Genomic DNA, 22,936 nt, shown 5'->3' with positions numbered 1-22,936 from the left:
AAAGGAAATATCCTAGCACAAAAATTAGAAAGAAGCTTTCTGAGAAACTGCTTTTTGATTTACAAAATCATCTCACAAAGTTACACACTTCTTTTCCTGGAGCAGTTTGTAGCACTGTTTTGGGGGAATCTGAGAAGGAATATTTCGGATCACATTGAAGCCTATTTTGACAAAGGAAATACCCTCACATAAAAACTAGAAAAAAGCTTTCTGAAAAAGATCTTTGTGATATGTGAATTCATCTCACAGAGTTACACCGTTCTTCTCACTGAGCAGTTTGCTGACACTGTTTTCATGGAATCTGCAAAGCGATATTTCAGAGCGCATTGAACCTCAAGGTGATGAAGGAAATACCCTCAAATAAAAACTAGAAAGAAGCTTTCTGAGGAAACGCTTTCTGATGTGTTAATTCTTCTCACAGAGTTACACGAGCCTTTTCATGGAGCAGTTTGGTAACACTGTTTCTGTGGAATCTGAGAAGGGACATTTTGGATCACCTTGAAGCCTATGGTGATAAAGGAAATATCCTCAGATAAAAGCTAAAAGGAAGCTTACTGAGAAAGTTCTTTGTGACCTGTGAATTCATCTCACAGAGTTACACCTTTACTTACATTTTTTTCTCTCTTCTCTCTCTTTTTTTAAATTATTATTATACTTTAAGTTCTAGGGTACATGTGCATAATGTGCAGGTTTGTTACGTATGTATACTTGTGGTGTGTTTGTGTACTGCACCCATCAACTCATCAGTACACATTAACTCATCATTTACATGAGGTATAACTCCCAATGCAATCCCTCCCCCCCTCCCCATCATAGGCCCCAGTGAGTGTTGTTACCCTTCCCAAGTCCAAGTGATCTCATTGTTCAGTTATGGCCTATGAGTGAGAACATGTGGTGTTTTGTTTTCTGTTCTTGCGATAGTTTGCTGAGAATGATGGCTTCCAGCTGCATCCATGTCCCTACAAAGGACATAAACTCATCCTCTTTTATGGCTGCATAGTATTGCATGGTGTATATGTGGCACATTTTCTTAATCCAGTCTGTCACTGATGGACATTTGGATTGATTCCAAGTCTTTGTTATTGTGAATAGTGCCACAATAAACGTACGTGTGCATATGTCTTTACAGCAGCATGATTTATAATCCTTTGGGTATATACCCAGTAATGGGATAGCTGGGTCATATGGCACTTCTATTTCTAGATCCTTGAGGAATCGCCATATTGGTTTCCATAATGGTTGAACTAGTTTACAATCCCACCAACAGTTAAAAGTGTTCCTATTTCTCCACATCCTCTCCAGCACTTGTTGTTTCCTGACTTTTTAATGATTGCCATTCTAAATGGTGTGAGATGGTATCTCATTGTGGTTTTGATTTGCATTTCTCTGATGGCGAGTGATGATGAGCATTTTTTCATGTGTCTGTTGGCTGTATGAATGTCTTCTTTTGAGTAATGTCTGTTCATATCCTTTGCCCACTTTTTGATGGGGTTGTTTGTTTTTTTCATGTAAATTTGTTTGAGTTCTTTGTACGTTCTGGATATTAGCCCTGTGTCAGATGAGTATATTGCAAAAATTTTCTCCCATTTTTAGGTTGCTGGTTCACTCGGATGGTAGTTTCTTTTGCTGTGCAGAAGCTCTTTAGTATAATTAGATCCCATTTGTCAATTTTGGCTTTTGTTGCCGTTGCTTTTGGTGTTTTAGACATGAAGTCCTTGCCTATGCCTATGTCCTGAATAGTATTACCTAGGTTTTCTTCTAGGGTTTTTATGGTATTAGGTCTAACATTTAAGTCTCTAATCCATCTCGAATTAATTTTCATATAAGGAGTAAGGAAAGGATTGAGTTTCAGCTTTCTACTTTGGTGAGCCAATTTTCCCAGCACTATTTATTAAATAGCGAATCCTTTCCCCATTTCTTGTTTCTCTCAGGTTTGTCGAAGATCAGATGGGTGTAGATATGTGGTATTATTTCAGAGGACTCTGTTCTGTTCCATTGGTCTATATCTCTGTTTTGGTACCAGTACCATGCTGTTTTGGTGACTGTAGCCTTGTAGCATAAAGTAGCCTTGTAGTTTGAAGTCAGATAGCATGATGCCTCCAGCTTTGTTCTTTTGACTTAGGATTTTCTTGGCAATGCGGGCTCTTTTTTGGTTCCATATGAACATTAAAGCAGTTTTCTCCAATTCTGTGAAGAAAGTCATTGGTAGCTTGATGGGGATGGCATTGAATCTATAAATTACCTTGGGCGGTATGGCCAATTTCAAGATATTGATTCTTCCTATCCATGAGCATGATATGTTCTTCCATTTGTTTGTGTTCTCTTTTATTTCGCTGAGCAGTGGTTTGTAGTTCTCCTTGAAGAGATCCATTACATCCCTTGTAAGTTGGATTCCTAGGCATTTTATTCTCTTTGAAGCAATTGTGAATGGAAGTTCATTCATGATTTGATTCTCTGTTTGTCTGTTACTGGTGTACAAGAATGCTTGTGATTTTTGCACATTAATTTTGTATTCTGAGACTTTGCTGAAATTTCTTATCAGCTTAAGGATATTTTGGGCTGAGACAATGGGGTTTTCTAAATATACAATCATGTCATCTGCAAACAGGGACAATTTGACTTCTTTGTTTCCTAACTGGATACCCTTTATTTCTTTCTCTTGCCTGATTGCCCTAGCCAGAACTTCCAACACTATGCTGAATAGGAGCGGTGAGAGAGGGCATCCCTGTCTTGTGCCAGTTTTCAAAGGGAATTTTTCCAGTTTTTGCCCATTCAGTATGATATTGGCTGTGGGTTTGCAATAAATAGCTCTTATTATTTTGAGATACGTTCCATCAATACCGAATTTATTGAGCGTTTTTAGCATAAAGGGCTGTTGAATTTTGTCAAAGGCCTTTTCTGCATCTATTGAGATGATCATGTGGTTTTTGTCTTTGGTTCTGTTTATATGCTGGATTACATTTATTGATTTGCATCTGTTGAACCAGCCTTGCATCCCAGGCATGAAGCCAACTTGACCACAGTGGATAAGCTTTTTGATGTCCTACGGGATTCGGTTTTCAGTATTTTATAGAGGATTTTTGCATTGATATTCATCAGGGATATTGGTCTAAAATTTTCTTTTTTTGTTGTGTTTCTGCCAGGCTTTGGTATCAGGATGATGTTGGCCTCATAAAATGAGTTAGGGAGGATTCCCTCTTTTTCTATTGATTGGAATAGTTTCAGAAGGAATGGTACCAGCTCCTCCTTGTACCTCTGGTAGAATTCAGCTGTGAATCCATCTGGCTCCTGGACTTTTTTTGGTCGGTAGGCTATTAATTATTGCCTCAATTTCAGAGCCTGCTATTGGTCTATTCAGGGATTCAGCTTCTTCCTGGTTTTCTTGGGAGAGTGTAAGTGTCCAGGAAATTATCCATTTCTTCTACATTTTCTAGTTTACTTGTGTAGAGGTTTTTATAATATTCTCTGATGGTAGCTTGTATTTCTGTGGGGTTGGTGGTGATATCCCCTTTATCATATTTTATTGCATCTATTTGATTCTTCTCTCTTTTCTTCTTTATTAGTCTTGCTAGCGGTCTATCAATTTTGCTGATCTTTTCAAAAAACCAACTCCTGGATTCATTGATTTTTTTGGAGGGTTTTTGTGTCTCTATCTCCTTCAGTTCTACTCTGATCTTAGTTATTTCTTGCCTTCTGCTAGCTTTTGAATGTGTTTGCTCTTGCCTCTCTAGTTCTTTTAATTGTGATGTTAGAGTGTCAATTTTAGATCTTTCCAGTTTTCTCTTGTGGGCATTTAGTGCTCTAAATTTCCCTCTACACATTGCTTTAAATGTGTCCCAGAGATTCTGGTATGTTGTATCTTTGTTCTCATTGGTTTCAAAGAACATCTTTATTTCTGCCTTCATTTCATTATGCACCCAGTAGTCATTCAGGTGCAGGTTATTCAGTTTCCATGTAGTTGGGCGATTTTGAATGAGTTTCTTAGTCCTGAGTTCTAGTTTGATTGCACTGTGGTCTGAGAGACAGTTTGTTATAATTTCTGTTTTTGACATTTGCTGAGGAGTGTTTTACTTCCAATTATGTGGTCAATTTTGGAATAAGCGTGATTTGCTGCTGAGAAGAATGTATATTCTGTTGATTTGGGGTGGAGAATTCTTTAGGTGTCTATTAGGTCTGCTTGGTGCAGAGATGAGTTCAATTCCTGTATACTCTTCTTAACTTTCTGTCTCATTGTTCTGTCTAATGTTGACAGTGAGGTGTTGAAGTCTCCCATTTTTATTGTATGGGAGTCTAAGTCTCTTTGTAAGTCTCTAAGGACTTGCTTTATGAATCTGGGTACTCCTGTATTGGGTGCATATATATTTAGGATAGTTAGCTCTTCCTGATGAATTGATCCCTTTACCATTATGTAATGGCCGTTCTTTGTCTCTTTTGATGTTTGATGGTTTAAAGTTTGTTTTATCAGAGACTAGTATTGCAACCCCTGCTTTTTATTGTTCTCCATTTGCTTGGTAGTTCTCCACTTGCTTGGTAGATTCATCCCTTTATTTTGAGACTATATATGTCTCTGCATGTGAGATGGGTCTCCTGAATACAGCAGACTGATGGGTCTTGACTCTTTATCCAGTTTGCCAGTCTTTGTCTTTTAATTGGACCATTTAGTCCATTTACATTTAAGGTTAATATTGTTATGTGTGAACTTGATCCTGCCGTTATTGTATTAACTGGTGATTTTGCTTATTAGTTGATGCAGTTTCTTCCTTGCCTCGATGGTCTTTACCTTTTGGCATGTTTTTGCAAGTGCCAGTACCAGTTGTTCCTTTCCATGTTTAGTGCTTCCTTCAGGGTCTCTTGTAAGGCAGGCCTGGTGGTGACAAAATCTCTAAGCATTTGCTTATCTGTAAAGGATTTTATTTCTCTTTCACTTATGAAACTTAGTTTGGCTGGATATGAAATTCTGGGTTTAAAATTCTTTTCTTTAAGAATGTTGAATATTGGCCCCCACTCTCTTCTGGCTTGTAGAGTTTCTTCTGAGAGATCTGCTGTTAGTCTGATGGGTTTCCCTTTGTGGGTAACCATCTTTACTTTCATGGAGCAGTTTTCTAACAGTGTTTTTGTGGAATCTGCTTAGGAATATTTGGGAGCACATTGAGGCCTATTAAAAAAAAGGAATATTGTCAGATTAAAAACTAGAAAGAAGCTTTCTGAGAAACTCTCTTGTGATGTGTGAATTCCTCTCACAGAGTTACACCATTCTTTTCATTGAGTAGTTTGCCAACACTTTTTTCGTGGAATCAGCAAAGGAATATTTGGAAGCTCATTGAGGCCTATGGTGAAAAGGGAGATATCCTCAGATAAAATCTGGAAGAAGTTTTGGAAGAAACTGCCTTTTGATGTGTGAATTCATCTCACAGTGTTACACTGTTCTTTTCATTCAGCAGTTTGCTAACACTGATTTCTTGGAATCTGCCATGGGATATCTTGGAACGCATTGAAGGCTATTTTGACAAATGATATTTTGGAGTGCATTGAAGCTTATGGTTATGAAGGAAATATCCTCAGATAAAAACCAAAAAGAAACCTTCTGATAAACTGCTATGTGATGTGTGAATTCATATCACAGTGTTACACTGTTGTTTTCATTTAACAGTTTGCTACACTGTTTTCTTGGAATCTGAAATGGGATATTTTGGAACACATTGAAGACTATTTTGACAATAAAATATCCTCAGATAAAAACTAGAAAGATGCTTTGAGAAAGTTCTTTGTGATGTGTGAATTCATCTCACGGAGTTAAACCATTGTTTACATTGAGCAGTTTGCTAACACTCTTTTCATGGGCGCTCATTGAGGCCTATGTTAAAAACGCAAATATCCTCAGATAAAAAGTAGAAAGAAGATTCCTGAGAACCTGCTTTGTGACGTGTGTATTCATCTCACAGATTTACACTGTTCTTTTCATTGTGCAGTTTGCTAACACTGTGTTTGTGGAATCTGCAAAGGGATATTTTGGAGCACGTTGAAGCTTTAGGTTAGAAAGGAAATACCCTCGTATAAAAACTGGAAAGAAGCTTTCTGATAAAATGCATTCTGATGTGTTAATTCATCTCAGAGAGTTACATATTATTTTCATTTAGCAGTTTGGTAGCACTGCTTTGGGGGAATCTGAAAACAATATTTTGGATCACATTGAAGCCTATGGTGAAAAGTAAATGTCCTCAGATAAAAGCTAGAAACTAGCTTTCTGAGAAAGTTCTTTGTGATGTGTGAACTTATCTCAGAATTACACCATTCTATTATCTGAGGAATTTGAAAACACTACTTTTGTGGAATCTGCAATAGGATATTTGGGAGTGCATTGAAGCCTATGGAGACAAACGATATATCCTCAGATAAAAACCAAAAAACAGCTTTCTTAGAAACTACTTTGTGATGTGTGAATTCATCTCACCGAGTTACAATGTTCTTTTGATTTAACAGTTTGCTAACACTGTTTTTTGGAATCTGTAATAGTGTATTTTGGAGCGCATTGAAGCTTATGGTGACATAGGAAATATCCTCATAGATAAAGTAGGAAGAAGTTTTCTGAGAAACTGCTTTGTGATGTGTTAATTCATCTCACAGAGTTACACCATTCTTTTCATGGATAAGTTTGGTAGTACTGTTTTTGGGAATCTGAGAAGGAATATTTTGGATCACATTGAAGCCTATGGTGACAAAGGAAATATCCTCAGATAATAACTAGAAAGAAGCTTTCTGAGAAAGTTAGTTGTAATGTGACAATTCATCTCACAAAGTTACACATGTCTTTTCATGAATCAGTGTGCTAACACTGTTTCGTGGAATCTGCAAAGGGATATTTGGAAGTTCTGAGGCCTATGGTGATAAAGGAAATATCATCAGAAAAAAACTAGAAAGAAGCTTTCTGAGAAACTGCTTTGTGATGTGTGAGTACATCTCACAGAGTTAGACTGTACTTTTTATTGAGCAATTTGCTAACACTGTTTTCTTGGAATCTGCAATGGGATATTTTGGAACACATTGAAAATTACAGTGACAAAGGAAATATCCTCAGAGAAAAACCTGAACGAAGGTTTCTGAGAAACTTCTTTGAGGTGCATTAATTAATCTCACTGAGTTACACTATTATTTTCATGGAACATATTGGTAGAACTGTTTTTGTTGAATTTGAGAAGGGATATTTTGGATTATATTGAAGCCTATGGTATCCAAGGAAATATCCAAAGATAACAACTAGAAATATGCTTTCTGAGAAAGCTCTTTGTGATGTGTGAATTCATCTCAGAGAGTTACAACTTTCTTTTCATGAAGCAGTTTGCTAATACTGTTTTTGTGGAATCTGCAAAGGGATATTTGGGAAGACATTGAGGCTTACAATGAAAAAAGGAAGTATCCTCAGATAAAAACTAGAAAGAAGCTTTCTGAGAAACAGCTTTGTGATGTATGAATTTATCTCACAGAGTTACACCATTATTTCATGGAGCATTTTGGTAACAATGTTTTTGGGGAATTTGAGAATGGATATTTCAATGGCATTGCAGAATATGGTGACAAAGTAAATATGCTCAGATAATAATTGGAAAGAAGCTTTCTGAGAAACTGCTTTGTGATATGTGAATTCATCTTACAGAGTTGCATGATTCTTTACTTTCAGCAGTTTGCTAACACAGTTTTCGTGGAATTTGCAATAGGATATTTCGGAGCACATTGAAGCCTATGGTGACAAAGGAAATATCCTGATAAAAAAGCCAAAAGGAAGCTTTCTAGGAAACTGCTTTGTGATGTGTGAATTCATCTCAAAGCTTTACACCTTTCTATTCATGGAGCAGTTTGCTAACACTATTTTTATGGAATCTACAAAGTGATATTCGTGAGTGCATTGAGGCTTACAGTGAAAAAGGAAATACGCTGAGGTAAAAACTAGAAAGAAGCCTTCTGAGAAACGGCTTAGTGACTTGTGAATTCATCTCACAGAGTTACACGATTCTTTTCATGGAGCAGATTGGTAGCACTGTTTTTGGAGAATCTGAGAAGGGATATTTTGGTTCGCATTGAAGCCTATGGTTAAGAGGAAATAACCTCAGATAAAAAATGGAAAGAAGCTTTGGGAGAAACCGCTTTGTGATGTGTTAATTCATCTCACAGAGTTACAATATTCTTTTTATGGATCAGATTAATAGCCTGTTTTGGGAAAATCTGAGAATGGATATTTTTGATTTCTTTGAAGCCTATGGTGACAACAGAAATATCCTCAGATAAAAACTTGAAAGATGCTTTCTGAGAAACTGCTTTGCAATGTGTGAATTTATCCTACAGAGTTCCTCTGTGCTTTTTCATTGAGCAGTTTACTAGCAATGCTTTCTTGAATCTGAAATGGGATATTTTGGAGCACATTGAAGCCAAAGGTAATATACTAAATATCCTCAGATAAAAACTAGAAAGAAACTTTCTGAGAAATTTCTTTGTGATGTGTGTATTCACCTCACAGAGTAACACCTTACTTTTCATGGAGCAGTTTGCTAACACTGTTTGTCTGGAATCAACAAAGGGATAGTTGAGAGTGAGTTGAGGCCGATAGTAAAAGAGGAAATATCCTCAGACTAAAACCAAAAAGAAGCTTTCTGAGAAACTGCTTTGTATGTGTGAATTCATCTCACAGATTTATACCTTCCTTTTCATGGAGCAGTTTGCTAACATTATTTTCTGGAAATCTGCAAAGAGGTATTCATGAATGCTTTGAGGCCTATGGTGAAAGAGCAAATATCCTCAGACAAAAACTAGAAAAAAGCTTTCTGAGAAACTGGTTTGTGATGTATGAATTCATCTAGTGGAGTTACACAATTCTTTTCATGGATCAGATTGATAGCAATGTTTTTGGGGAATCTAAGAAGGGATATTCTGGATCGCATTGAAGCCTATGGTGACAAATCAAATATCCTAAGATATAAACAAAAGAGAAGCATTCTGAGAAAGTTCTTTGTGATGTGTGAATTCATCTCACAGAGTTGCACCTTTCTTTTCATGGAGCAGTTTGCTAACACTGCTTTCATGGAATCTGTAAAGGGATGTTTTGTGGCACATTGGGTCCTATGGTGAAACAGGAAATATCGTCACATAAAAACCAGAAAGAAGCTTTCTGAGAAACTGCTCATGATGTGTGAATTCATCTCAGAGAGTTACAATGTTGTTTTCATTGAGCAGTTTCCTAACACTGTTTCGTTGGAATCTGAAATAGGGTGTATTGGATTGCATTGAAGCTTATGGTGACAAAGGGAATATCCTCAGATAAAAACTAGAAAGAAATATCTGAGAAAGTCCTTTGTGATGTGTGAATTCATCTCACAGAGTAACACTGTTCCTTTCCTGGAGCAGTTTGCTAACACTGTTGTCGTGTATCTGCAAAGGGATAATTGGGAGTGCTTTGAGGCCTATGGTGAAAAAGGAAATAACCTCAGATAAAAACTAGAAAGCTCTCTGAGAAACTGCTTTCTGATGTTTGCATTCATCTCACAGAGTTAAGCACTGTTTTTGGGGAATCAGAAAAGTGATATTTGGGAGCGCATTGAAGCTTGTAGTGACAACATAAATATCCCCAGATAAAAACTACAAAGAAGTTTTATGAGAAAGTACATTGTGACGTGTAAATTCATCCCAAAGAGTTACACCTTTCTTTTATGGAGCCATTTCCTAACACTCTTTTCATGGAATCTGCAAAGGGATATTTGCAAGCGCATTGAGGTCTATAGTAAAAAAATAAAATATCCACAGACAAAAACTAGAAAGAAGTTTCTGACAAACTTCTTTGGGATTTTTGAATTCATATCCCAGAGTTACATGATTCTTCTCATGGAGTAGTTTGGTAGTGCTATTTTTGGGGAATCTGAATAGGGTTATTTTGGATTGCATTGAAGCATATCATGACAAAGGAAATATTCTCAGATAAAAACTAGAAAGAAGCCCTCTGAGAGACTTCTTTGTGATGTGTGAATTCATCTGACAGAGTTACACGTTTCTTATCATGGAACAGTTTGGTATCACTGTTTCCATGGAATCCACAAAGGGATATTTGGGAGCGCATTAAGGTCTATTGTGAAAAAGGAAATATCATCAGATAAAAAATCGAAAGAGGCTTTCTGAGAAACTGCTTTGTCATGTGTGAATTCACCTCACAGAGTTACACTGCTTTTGTCATTGAGAAGTTTGCTAACACTTTTTTCAAGGAATCTGAAATGGGATATTCGGTAGTGCTTTGAGGAATATGGTGAAAAAGGAAATATTCTCAGATAAATACTAGAAAGAAGCTTTCTGAAAAAATGCTTTGTGATGGGTGAATTCATCTCAGAGTTACACTGTTCTTTTCATTGAGCAGATGGCTAACACAGTTATCTTGGAATCGGCAATAGGATATTTTGGAGCACATTGAAATTTGGGTGACAAAGGAAATATCTTCAGATGAAAACGAAAAGGAGCATTCTGAGAAAATTCTTTGTGGTGTTTGAACTCATCTCACAGATTTACAACTTTCTTTTCATGGAGCAGTTTGCTAACACTGCTTTTGTGGAATCTGCAAAGGGATATTTGGGAGTGCATCTAGACCTATAGTGAAAAGGTAATATCCTCAGATAAAAACTAGAAAGAGCTTTCTGAGAAACCGTTTTGTGATTTGTTAATTCATCTTACAGAGTACATGGTACTTTTCATTGAGTAGTTTGATAACATTGTTTTTGTGTAATCCGCAATAGGATATTTGGGAGCACGTTGAAGCCTATGGTGACAAAGGAAATATCCTCAGATAAATAACACAAAGAAACTTTCTGAGAAAGCTCTTTGTGATGCGTGAATTCATCTCACTGAGTTACACTGTTCTTTTCATTGAGAAGTTTGCTAACACTTTACTCGTGGAATTTGCAATGGGATATTCTGGAGCACATTGAGGAATATGTTGAAAAAGGAAATATCCTCAGATAAGAACTTTAAAGAAGGTTTCTGAGAAGCTGCTTTGTGATGTGTGAATTCATCTTATAGAATTACCTAACTCTTTTCTTGGAACAGTTTGCTAACACTGTTTTCGTGGAATCTGCATTAGGATATTTGTGAATGGATTGAAACCTACAGTGACAAAGGAAATATCCTCAGATAAAAACTAGAAAGAAGCTTTCTAAGAAGCTGCTTTGTGGTGTGTGAATTCATCTTATAGAGTTACACTGTTCTTTTCATTGAGCAGTTTGCTAACGCTGCTTTCTTGTAATCTCCAGTGGGATATTTTGGACCACATTGAAGCTTATGGTGACGAAGGAGTTATCCTCAGATAAAAACTATAAAGAAGTTTTCTGAGAAATCACGTGGTGATGTGTTAATTCATTTCACACAATTACACGATTTTTTTCATGGTTCACTTGGGTATCACTGTTTTTGGGGAATCTGAGAAGCAATATTTTGGATCACATTGAAGACTATGGTGACAAAGGAAATAACATCAGATGAAAATTAGAAAGAAGTTTTCTGAGAAAGTTCTTTGAGATGTTTGAATTCATCTTACAGATTTACACCTTTCTTTTCATGGAGCAGTTTGCTAACACTGTTTTCACGGAATCTGCAGAGGGATATTTGGGAAGGCATTGAGGCTTATAGTAAAAAAGGAAATATTCTCAGATAAAAAATAGAAAAAACTTTCTGAGAAACTACTTTGTGATGTGTGAATTCATCTTACAGAGGTACACCATTCTTTTAATTGAGCAGTTCGATAACACTGTTTTCGTGGAATCTGCAATAGGATATTTGGGAGCACATTGAAGTCTATGGTTACAAAGGAAATATCCTCAGATAAAAACCAAAAGGAAGCATTCTGTGAAACTGCTTTGGGATGTGTGAATTCATCTCACAGAATTACACCATTCTTTTCATTGAGAAGTTTGCCAACACTTTTTTCTTGGAATCTGCAATGGGATCTTTCGTAGCACATGAGAAAGATAGGAAAAAGGACGTATCCTCAGATAAAAGCTAGAAAGAAGCTTTTTGACAAACAGCTTTGTGATGTGTGAATTTATCTCTCAGAGTTACACCACTGTTTTTGTGGCATTGTTTGGTAGCACTGTTTTTGGGAAATCTGAAAAGGCATATTTTGAAATGCATTAAAGTCTATGGTGAAAAAGGAAGTATCCTCAGGTTAAAATTAGAAAGAAGCCTTCTGTTAAACTGATTTGTGATGTGTGAATTCATCTGACAGAGTTAAATGGTTCTTTTCAATGAGCAGGTTGGTAACACTGTTTTCTTGGAATCTGCAATGGGATATTTTGGAGCACATTGAAGCCTATGCTGACAAAAGAAATGTACTCATATAAAAACTAGAAAAAAGCTTTCTGCTAAGCCGCTTTATAATGTGTTAATTCACCTCACAGCATTACATGAAGCTTTCATAGATCAGTTGGTTAGCACTATTTTTGTGCAATCTGAGAGAGGAAATTTGGGATCACATTGAAGACTAAAGTGAAGAAGAAAACATCCTCAGATAAAAAATAGAAAGAAGATTTCTGAGAAACTTCTTTGTGATGTGTGAAGTTATCTCACAGAGATACACCTTTCTTTTCATGTAGCCATTTTTTAAACTTCTTTTTTGGAATCGGCAATGGGATATTTGGGAGTGCATGGAAGCCTATGGTGACAAAGGAAATGTCTTCATAGAAAAAAGCAAAAAGAAGCTTTCTGAGAAACTGCTTTGTGATGTGTAAAGTAATCTCACATAGTTACGCTGTTCTTTTCATTCAGCAGTTTGCTAACACTATTATCTTGGAACCCGCCATGGGATATTTCGGAGAACATTGAAGTTTATTGTGACAGGAAATAAACTGAGACAAAAATCAGAAAGAAGCTTTCTGAGAAACTGCTTTGTGATTTGTGAATTCATCTCACAGACTTACACGATTGTTTTCATGGAGCAGTTTGGTAGCAGTGTTTCTGGGGAATCTGCGAAGTGATATTTTGGATCGCATTGAAGCGTATGGTGATTAGGGAAATATCTTAGATAAAAATTAGAAAGAAGCTTTCTGAGAAAGTTCTTTATGATGTGTGAATTCAACTCAGAGTTACACCTTTCATTTCATGGAGCAGTTTGCTAACACAGTTTTCGTGGAATCTACAAAGGGATACTTGGGAGAGCATTGAGGTCTATGGTGAGAAAAGAAATATCCTCAGATAAAAATTAGAAAGATGATTTCTGAGAAACTGCTTCGTGTTCTGTGAATTCATCTCACTGAGCAACACTGTCCTTTTCATTGAGCAGTTTGCTAACACTGTTTTCTTGGAATCTGCAAGGGGATATTTCAGAGAGCATAGAAGCTTATGCTGACAAAGGAAATATCCTCAGACAAAAACTAGAAAGAAGCTTTCTGAGAAACTGCCTTGTGATGTGTGAATTCCTCTCAAAGAGTTACATCATTCTTTTCTTGGAGCAGTTTGATAGCACTGTTTTTGGGGAATCTGAGGCGGGATATATTGCATTGCCTTGAAGCCTATGGTGTCAAAGGAATTATCCTCAGATAAAAACTAGAAAACAGCTTTCTGAGAAACTTCCTTGTGATTTGTGAATTTACCTTACAAGGTTACACATTTCTTTCCATGGAGCAGTGAGCTAACACTGTGTTTGTGGAATCTGCAAAGGGATATTTGGGAGAGTATTGAGACGTATGGTGAAAAAAGAAATATCCTCAGATAAAAAAGAGGAAGATGTTTTCTGAGAAACTGGTTTATGATATGTTAATTCATCTCACGGAGTTATATGATTCCTTTCATGGTCCAGTTTGGCAGCACTGTTTTTCGGGAATCTGAGAAGAGATATTTTGGATCACATTGAAGACTATGATGACAAAATATCCTCAGATAAAACTTGAAAGGAGCTTTCTGGGAAAGTTCTTTGTGATGTGTGAATTCATCTCACAGAGTCACACCTTTCTTTTCATGGACCAGCCTACTAACACTGTTTTTATGTAATCTGCAAAGGGATATTTGGGAGTGCATTGAGGCATATAGTGAAAAGGGAAATATCCTCTGATAAAAACTAGAAAGAAGCTTTCTGAGAAACTGCTTTGTGATGTGAGAATTCATCTCACAGAATTACACTGTTCTATTCATTGAGCAGTTTGCTAATGCTGTTTTATTGGAATCTGCAAAGGGATATTTCAGAGCCCATTGAAGTTAATGGCGACAAAGGCAATATCCTTATATAAAAACTAGAAAGAATCATTCTGAAAAACCGCTTTGTGATGTGTTAGCTCATCTCACAGAGTTCGTGATTCTTTTCTTGGAGCAGGTTGGTAATACTGTTTATGGGGAATCTGAGAAGTGACATTTGGATCACATTGAAGTCTATGGTGACAAAGGGAATATCCTCAGATGAAAACTAGAAAGAAACTTTGTGAAAAAGTGCTTTGTGATGTGTGATGTCACCTCACAGAGTTACACCTTTCTTTTCATGGATCACTTTTCTGGCACTGCTTTTTGGGAATCTGAGAAGGGATATTTTGATTTGAAGCCTATAGTGACATAAGAAATATCCTCAAATAAGTACAAGAAAGAAGTTTTCTGAGAGACTGCTTTGTGATGTGTGAACTCATCTCACAGAGTTACACCTTTGTTTTCATTCAACAGTTTAATAACACTGTTTTCGTGGAATCTGCACTAGTATATTTTGGAGGGCATTGAAGCCTATAGTGACAAAGGAAATATAATCTGATAAAAACCAAAAAGAAGCTTTCTGAGACACTGCTTTGTGATGTATCAATTCATCTCACAGAGTTACACTGTTCTATTCACTGAATAGTTTGCTAACAGTTTTTTCTTGGAATATGCAATGGGATATTTCGGAGCACATTCAAGCTTCTAGTAACAAAGGACATATCCTCAGAAAAAACTAGAAAGAAGCTTTCTGAGAAACTGCTTTGTGATGTGTGAGTTTATCTCACAGGGTTACACCATTCTTTTCATGGAGCAGTTTGTTAGCACTGCTTCTGTGCAATCTGAGAAGGGATACTTTGGATTGCACTGAAGCCCGTGGTGAAAAAGGAAATATCCTCAGACAAAAACTTGAAAGAAGTTTTCTGAGAAGCTACTTTGTGATATGTGAATTCATCTCACAGAGTTACACTACTCTTTCATGGAGCAGTTTGCTAGCACTGTATTTGTGGAATCTGAGAAGGGGTATTTTGGATCACTTTGAACACTATGGAGACAAAGGAAATATCCTCCCTCAACTGAAAACTTGAAAGAAGCTTTCTGAGAAACAGCTTTGTGATGTGTGAATTCATCTCACAGAGTTACATCACTCTTTCATGGAGCAGTTTGCTAGCAATGTTTTCATGGCATCTGAAAAGTGATATTTTGGATCCCTTTGAAGCCTACAGTGACAAGGAAAATATAATCAGACGAAAACTACAAGAGAACTTTCGGAGAAACTGCTTTGTGATGTGTGAATTCATCTCTCAGAGTTACACCTTTCTTTTCATGTAGCAGTTTATGAACACTTTTGTCATGGAATCTGCAATGGGATATTGCGAGCACATTGAATGCTAAGGTGAAAAAGGTAATATCCTCGGATAAAAACTGGATAGTAGCCTTCGGAGAAACTGCTTCATGATGTGTGAATTCATCTCACAGAGTTACAGCATTTTTTCATTGAGCAGTTTGTTACCAGTAATTTCGTGGAGTCTGCAATGGGATATTAGCGAGGGCTTTGAGGCCGATGGTGAAGAAGGAAATGTTCTCAGATAAAAACATGAAAGAAGTTTTCTGAGAGACTGCTTTGTGATGTGTGAGTTCATCTCACAGAGTTACACCAATCTTTCATGGAGGCGTTTCCTAGCACTGCTTTGTTGGCATCTGGGAAGGGATATTTTGGATCGCTTTGAAACCTATAGTGACAAAGGAAATATAATCAGATAAAAACTAGTAGGAAGCTTTCTGAGAAACTGCTTTTGATATGTGAATTCATCTCACAGAGTTACACTATCCTTTTCATGGAGCAGTTTTTTAGCACTGCTTTTGTGGAATCTGAGAAGGGATATTTCAGATTGCAATGAATCCCATGGTGAAAAAGGAAATATCCTTCAATAAAAACTAGAAAGAAGCTTTCTGAGAAAAAACTTTGTGATGTGTGAATTCATTTCACAGAGTTACACAAGTCTTTCATGTTGCAGATTGCTAGCACTCTTTTTATGGAATCTGAGAAGGGATATTTTGGATTGCTTTAAGCCTGTGGTGACAAAAGAAATATCCTTATTGAAAAACTAGAAAGAGGTTTTCTGAGAAATTGCTTTGTGATGTGTGTAGTCATCTCACAAAGTTGCAACATTCTTTTCCTGGAGCAGTTTAGTAACATTGCTTTCTTTTAACTGCAATGGGATATTGCTAGCACAATGAGTGTTATGGTGAAATAGGTAATATCATCAGATAAAAACTGGAGAGAAGCCTTCGGAGTAACTGCTTTGTGATGTGTGAATTCATCTCACAGAGTTACACCAATCTTTCATGGAGCCGTTTGCCAGTACTGTTTTTGGGGTATCCGAGAAGGGATATTTTTGATAGCTTTGAACTCTATTGTGACAAAGGAAATATCCTTAGATAAAATCTAGAAAGCAGCTTTCTGAGAATCTGCTTTGTGATGTATGTATTCATCTCTCAGAGTTACACTACTCTCTCATGGATCAGTTTGCTAGCACTGTTTCTGTGGAATCTGAGAAGGGATATTTTGGATTGCGTTGAATCCCGTGGTGAAAAAGGAAATATCCTCCAATAAAAACTAGAAGGAAGCTTTCTGAAAAACTGCTTTGTGATGTTTGTATTCGTCTCACAAAGTTACACAGTTCTTTTCATCTGCAATGGGATATTGTGAGTGCATTGAGTGCTCTGGTGAAAAAGGAAATATCCTCAGATAAAAACTGGACAGAAGCCTTCGGAGAAACTCCTTTGTGATGTGTGAATACATGTCACAGAGTTACATTGTTCTTCCATTGAGAAGCTTGCTAACACTGTTTTCGTGGAATCTGCAACTTGATATTCGGGAGGACATTGAAGCCTGTGTTTAGAAAGGAAATATCCTCGGATAAATACAAGAAAGAGGTTTTCTGAGAAACTCCTTTGTGATGTGTAAATTCATCTCACAGAGTTACACTACTCTTTCATGGAGCAGTTTGCTAGCCCTGTTTTTATGGAATCTGAGTAGGGATATTTTGGATCTCTTTGAAGCCTATGGTGACAAAGGAAATATTCCCATATAAGAACCAGAAAGAAGCTTCCTGAAGAACTGTTCTTTGATGTGTGAATTCTTTTCAGAGAGTCACACCTTTCTTTACATTGAGCAGTTTGCTTAGAGTGTTTTTGTGGAAACTGCCTGTGGTTATTCCAAGGGCATTGAGTCCTACTGTGAAAAATGAAATATTCCTGATAAAAAATGGAGAGAAGCCTTCTGAGAAACTGCTTTGTCATGTGTCAATTCATCTCACAGAGGTACACCACTGTTTTCATTGAGCAGTTTGCTAACACTGTTTTCACGGAATCTGCAATGAGATTTCCGGGGTGCATTGAGGCCTGCGTTTAAAAAGGAAATATCCTCAGATAAAAGAAGAAATAAGCTTTCTGAGAAACTGTTTGTGATGTGTGAATCCATCTCACAGAGTTGCACCTTTCTGTTTATTGAGCAGGTTGCTAACACTGTTTTCGTGGAATCTGCAATGGGATATTATAAGAGCATTTACTGCTATGGTGAAAAGGGAAATATCCTCAGATAAATAATGGATAGAAGCCTTCGGAGAAACTGCTTTGTGATGTGTGAATTCATCTCACACAGTTGCACCATTCTTTCATTGAAGAGTTTGCTAACACTGTTTTCCCAGAAACTGCAATTTGATGTTTGGGATTGCATTGAGGCCTATGATGAAAAAGGAAATTTCCTTAGATAAAAACTAGAAAGAAGTTTTCTGAGAAACTGCCTTGTGTTATGTGAATTCATCTTACAGATTTACACCTTTCTTTTCATGGAGCTCTATGGTAGCACTAGTTTTATGGAATCAGAGAAGGTATATTTTGGATAGCTTTGAAGCCCATGGTGATAAAGGGAATATCCTCAGATAAAAGCTAGAAAGAAACTTTCTGAAAAACTTCTTTGTGATGAGTGAGTACATCTCACAGAGTTACACCAATGTTTCCTGGAGCAGTTTGTTAACTCTGTTTTCATGGAATTTGCAATATAATATTCTGAAAGTATTGAGTCCTATGGTGAAAAAGGAAATATCCTCAGGAAAAAACTGAGGAGAAGTCTTTTGAGAAACTGTTTTGTGATATGTGAATTCATGTCACAGAGTTACACCTTTCTTTTCATGGAGCAGTTTGTTAGCCCTGTTTTTGCCTCATCTGAGAAGGAATATTTTTTATCACTTTGAAGCATCTGATGACAAAGGAAATGTCCTCAGCTAAAAGCTAGAAAGAAGCTTTCTGAAAATCTGCTTTGTGATGTGTGAATTCATCTCACAGAGTTACACTACTCTTTCATGAAGCAGTTTGCTAGCACTGTTTTTGTGGAATCTGAAAAGTGATATTTTGGATTGCATTGAAGACCATGGTGAAAAAAGGACATATACTCAGATGAAAACTAGAAAGATTTCTGAGAAACTGCTTTGTGATGTGTGAATTCATCTCACAGAGTTACACTACTCTTTCATGAAGCAGTTTGCTAGCACTGTTTTTGTGGAATCTGAAAAGTGATATTTTGGATTGCATTGAAGACCATGGTGAAAAAAGGACATATACTCAGATGAAAACTAGAAAGATTTCTGAGAAACTGCTTTGTGATGTGTGAATTCATCTCACAGAGTTACATGTTTCTTTTCATTGAGCAGTTTTCTAACAGTGTTTTCACAGAATCTGCAATGGGATATTAGGGAGCGATGTGCAAATTCACAAAGAAGTTTCTCAGAAGGCTTCTCTCCAGTTTTTAGCTGACGTTATTTCCTTTTTCACGAAAAGCTGAAATGTGCTCCCGAGTATCCCTTTGCAGATTCCACGAAAACAGTGTTAGTAAACACCTCATTGAAGAGAAAGGTGTAACTATGTGAGAGGAATTCACACATCAGAAAGCACTTTCTCAGAGAGCTTCTTTCCTGTTATTATCTCAGGTTATTTCCTTTGTTACCATAGGCTTTAAAGCGATCCACAGAATATCCCATTGCAGATTCAATACAAATAGTGTTAGCAAACTGCTCAATATAAAGAAAGTTGTAACTCTGTGAGAAGAATTCACACAACACAAACCAGTTTCTCAGTAAGCTTCTTTCTTGTTTTCATCTGAGGATGTTTCCTTTTTCACCATAATCCTCAAAGCACTCCCGAATATCCCATTGAATATTCTGCGAAAACAGTGTTAGCAAACTTCTCAATGAAAAGAATGGTGTAACTTTGTGAGATGAATTCACACATAACAAAGTAGCTTCTCCAAAGATTCTCTCCAGTTTTTATGGGTATTTCAGTTTTCACAATACTAATCAATAAGCTCAAAATATCCAATTGCAGATTCCACTAAAACAGTGTTAGCAAACTGCTCCTTGAAAAGAATGGTGTAACTCTTTGAGGTGAATTCACCTGTCACAAAGCAGATTTTCAGAAGGCTTCTCTCCAGTTTCTCAGAAAACTTCTTTCTAGCTTTTAGATGATGATATTTCCCTTTCCACCATGGGCTTCAAAGCGATCCAAAGTATTCTTTCTCAGATCCCACAAAAACAGTGCTACCAAACTGCCCCATGAAAGGAATGGTGGAACTGTGTGAGATGAATTCACACATCACAAAGCAGTTTCTTAGAAAGCTTCTTTCAAGTATTTATCTGAGGATATTTCCTTTTTCACCATCGGCCTCAATGTTCTCCCGAATATCCCATTGCAGATACCACCAAAATAGTGATAGCAAACTGCTCAATGAAAGAATGGTGTACCTCTGTCAGATGAATTCAAACATCACAAAGCAGTTACTCCGAAGGCTTCTCTCCAGTTTTTATCTGAGGATATTTCCTATTTCACCATAGCACTCATTGGGTTCACAATATCCCATTGCAGATTAAAGGAAAACAATGGTAGTAAACTGCTCCAGGAAAAAAACATTGCGACTTTGTTAGATGAATACACACATCCCAAAGCAGTTTCTCAGAAAGCTTCTTTCTAGCTTTTATATGAGGATAGTTCCTTTGTCACCATAGGCTTCAAAGGTATCCAAAATATCCCTTCTCAGATTAAACAGAAACAGTGCTAGTAAACTGCTCCATGAAAAAGTAGTGTAACTCTGTGAGATGAATTCAGCATCACAAAACACTCTCTCAGGAAGATTCTTTCTAGTTTTTTTCTGAGAATATTTCCTTTGTCATCATAGGCTTCAAAGTGATCAGAAATGTCCCTTCTTACATTCCACAAAAACAGTGCTAGCAAACGGCTCCATGAAAGATTGTTGTAACTCTGTGAGATGAATTCACATATCACAAAGCAGTTTCTCAGAAAGTTTCTTTCAAGATTTTATCGGAGGACTTTCCTTTTTCAACATCGGACTTAATGCACTCCAGTGTAAACCATAGCAGATTCCATTAGAATAGTGTTAGCAAACTGCTCAATGAAAGAATTGTGTAACTCTGTGAGATGAATACACACATCACAAAGCAGTATCTCAGAAACCTTCTTTCAAGGTTTTATCTGAGGACATTTTCTTTTTCACCATCGACCTCAATGCGCTCGAGACAATATCCCATTGCAGATTAAACGATAACAGTGTTAGTAAACTGCTCCATAAAAAGGAAGGTGTAACCCTGTGAGATGAATTCGCATATCACAAAGCAGTTTCTGAGAAAGCTTCCTTCCTGTTTTTATCTGAAGATATTTCTTATTTAAACACGAGCCTCCATGTGCACCTGTATATCTCTCTGCAGATTTGGCGAAAACAATGTCAGCAAACTTCCAAAGGAAAATAATTATGTAACTCTGCGAGATAAATTCACACACCACAGTGTAGTTTCTCAGAATCTTTCTGTCTGGTTTTTATCTGAGGATATTTCCTTTGTCACTATAGGCTTAAAAGCCATCGAAATATTCCTTCTCATACTCCGCAAGAACAGTGCTACCAAATAGCTCCATGAAAGCATGCTATAACTCTGTGAGACGAATTCACACATCACAAAGCAGTTTCTCCAAGGGCTTCTGTCCAGTTTTTATCTGAGTATATTTCCTTTTTCACTATAGCACTCAATGCACTCCTAATATCCCATTGCAAATTAAATGAAAACTGTTAGTAAACTGCTCCATGAAAAGAATGGTGTAACTTTGTGAGATGAATTCACACATTACAGAGCAGATTCTCAGAAACCTTCTTTCTAGTTTTTATCAGATGATATTTCGATTTTCACCATAGTCCTCAATGCCCTCCCTATTATCACATTGCGGATTCCATGAAAATAGTGTTTGCAAACTGCTCCATGAAAGTGTAGTGTAACTCTGTGAGATGAATTCACACACCACAAAGTAGTTTCTCAGAAAGCTTCTTTCTTGCTTTTGTCTGAGGATATTTCAGGACTGAATGTGCCCCTGTGTGTCTCAATGTAGATTCTGTGACAAAAGTGTTAGCAAATTTCTCAATGAAACTAATGATGTAACTTTTTGAGATGAATTCACACACCACAAAGTAGTTTCTGAGAAGGCTTCTCTCCAGTTTATATCTGAAGGTATTTCATTTTTTCACCATGGATTTCAAAGCTATCCAAAATATCATATCTGCGATTCCACAAAAACACTGCTCGCAATCTCCTCCAGGAAAGAGTGATGTAACTCTGTGAGATGAATTCACAACTCACAAAGCAGTTTCTCAGAAAGTTTCTCTCTAGTTGTTATATGAGAATATTTCCTTTGTTACCAAGGACATCAAAGCAATCTAAAATATTCCTTCTCAGATTTCACAAAAACAGTGCTAGCAAACTGCTCCATGAAAGAGTTGTGTAACACTTGAGATGAATTCACACATCACAAAGCAGTTTGTCAGAAAGTTTCTTTCTGGAATTTATCTGAGGATATTTCCTTTGTCACCATAGGCTTCAAAGCAATAAATAATATCCCTTCTCAGATTCCACAAAAACAGTGCTATTAAATGGCTCCATAAAAGAGTAGTGTAATTTTGTGAGACGAATTCACACATCACAAAGCAGTTTGTCAGAAAGCATATTTCTGGTTGTTATCTGAGGATATTTCCTATGCCACCATAGGCTGCAAAGTGATAAAAAAAAAATTCCCTTTTCAGATTCCTTAAATACAGTGCTAGCAAATGGCTCCATGAAAGAGTTGTGCAACATAGTGACATGATTTCACAAACCACAAAGGAGTTTCTCAGGAAAGATTTTTCTGGATTTTATCTACGGATATTTCCTTGGTCACCATAAGCTTCAAAGCGATCAAAAATATCCCTTCTCAGATTCCACAAAAACAGTGCTAAAAAACTGCTCCATGAAAGAGTAGTGTAATAGTGTGAGATGAATTCACACATCGCAAAGCAGATTCTCAGAAACCTTCTTTCTAGTTTTTATCTGAGGATATTTCTTTTGTCAACATGGACTTCAAGGTGATCCAAATGATCACTTCTCAGATTGCATAAAAACAGTGCTAGCCAATGGCTCCATGAAAGATTGGTGTAACTCTGTGAGATAAATTCACACATCATAAAGCAGTTTATCAAAGCTTCTTCCTAGTTTTTATCTGAGGATATTTCGTTTGTCACCATAGGCTTAAATGTGACCCAAAATATCACTTCTTGGATTTCATTCTCAGATTCCACAAAAACAGTGATTGTGAACGACTCCATGAAAGAGTAGTGTAACTCTGTGTGATGAATTCTCACATCACAAACCAGTTT

The sequence above is a fragment of the Rhinopithecus roxellana genome, chromosome 21 (assembly GCF_007565055.1).
Source record: "Rhinopithecus roxellana isolate Shanxi Qingling chromosome 21, ASM756505v1, whole genome shotgun sequence".
NCBI classification, from domain to species: domain Eukaryota; kingdom Metazoa; phylum Chordata; class Mammalia; order Primates; family Cercopithecidae; genus Rhinopithecus; species Rhinopithecus roxellana.
Note: the sequence above shows the minus strand (reverse complement) of the source record.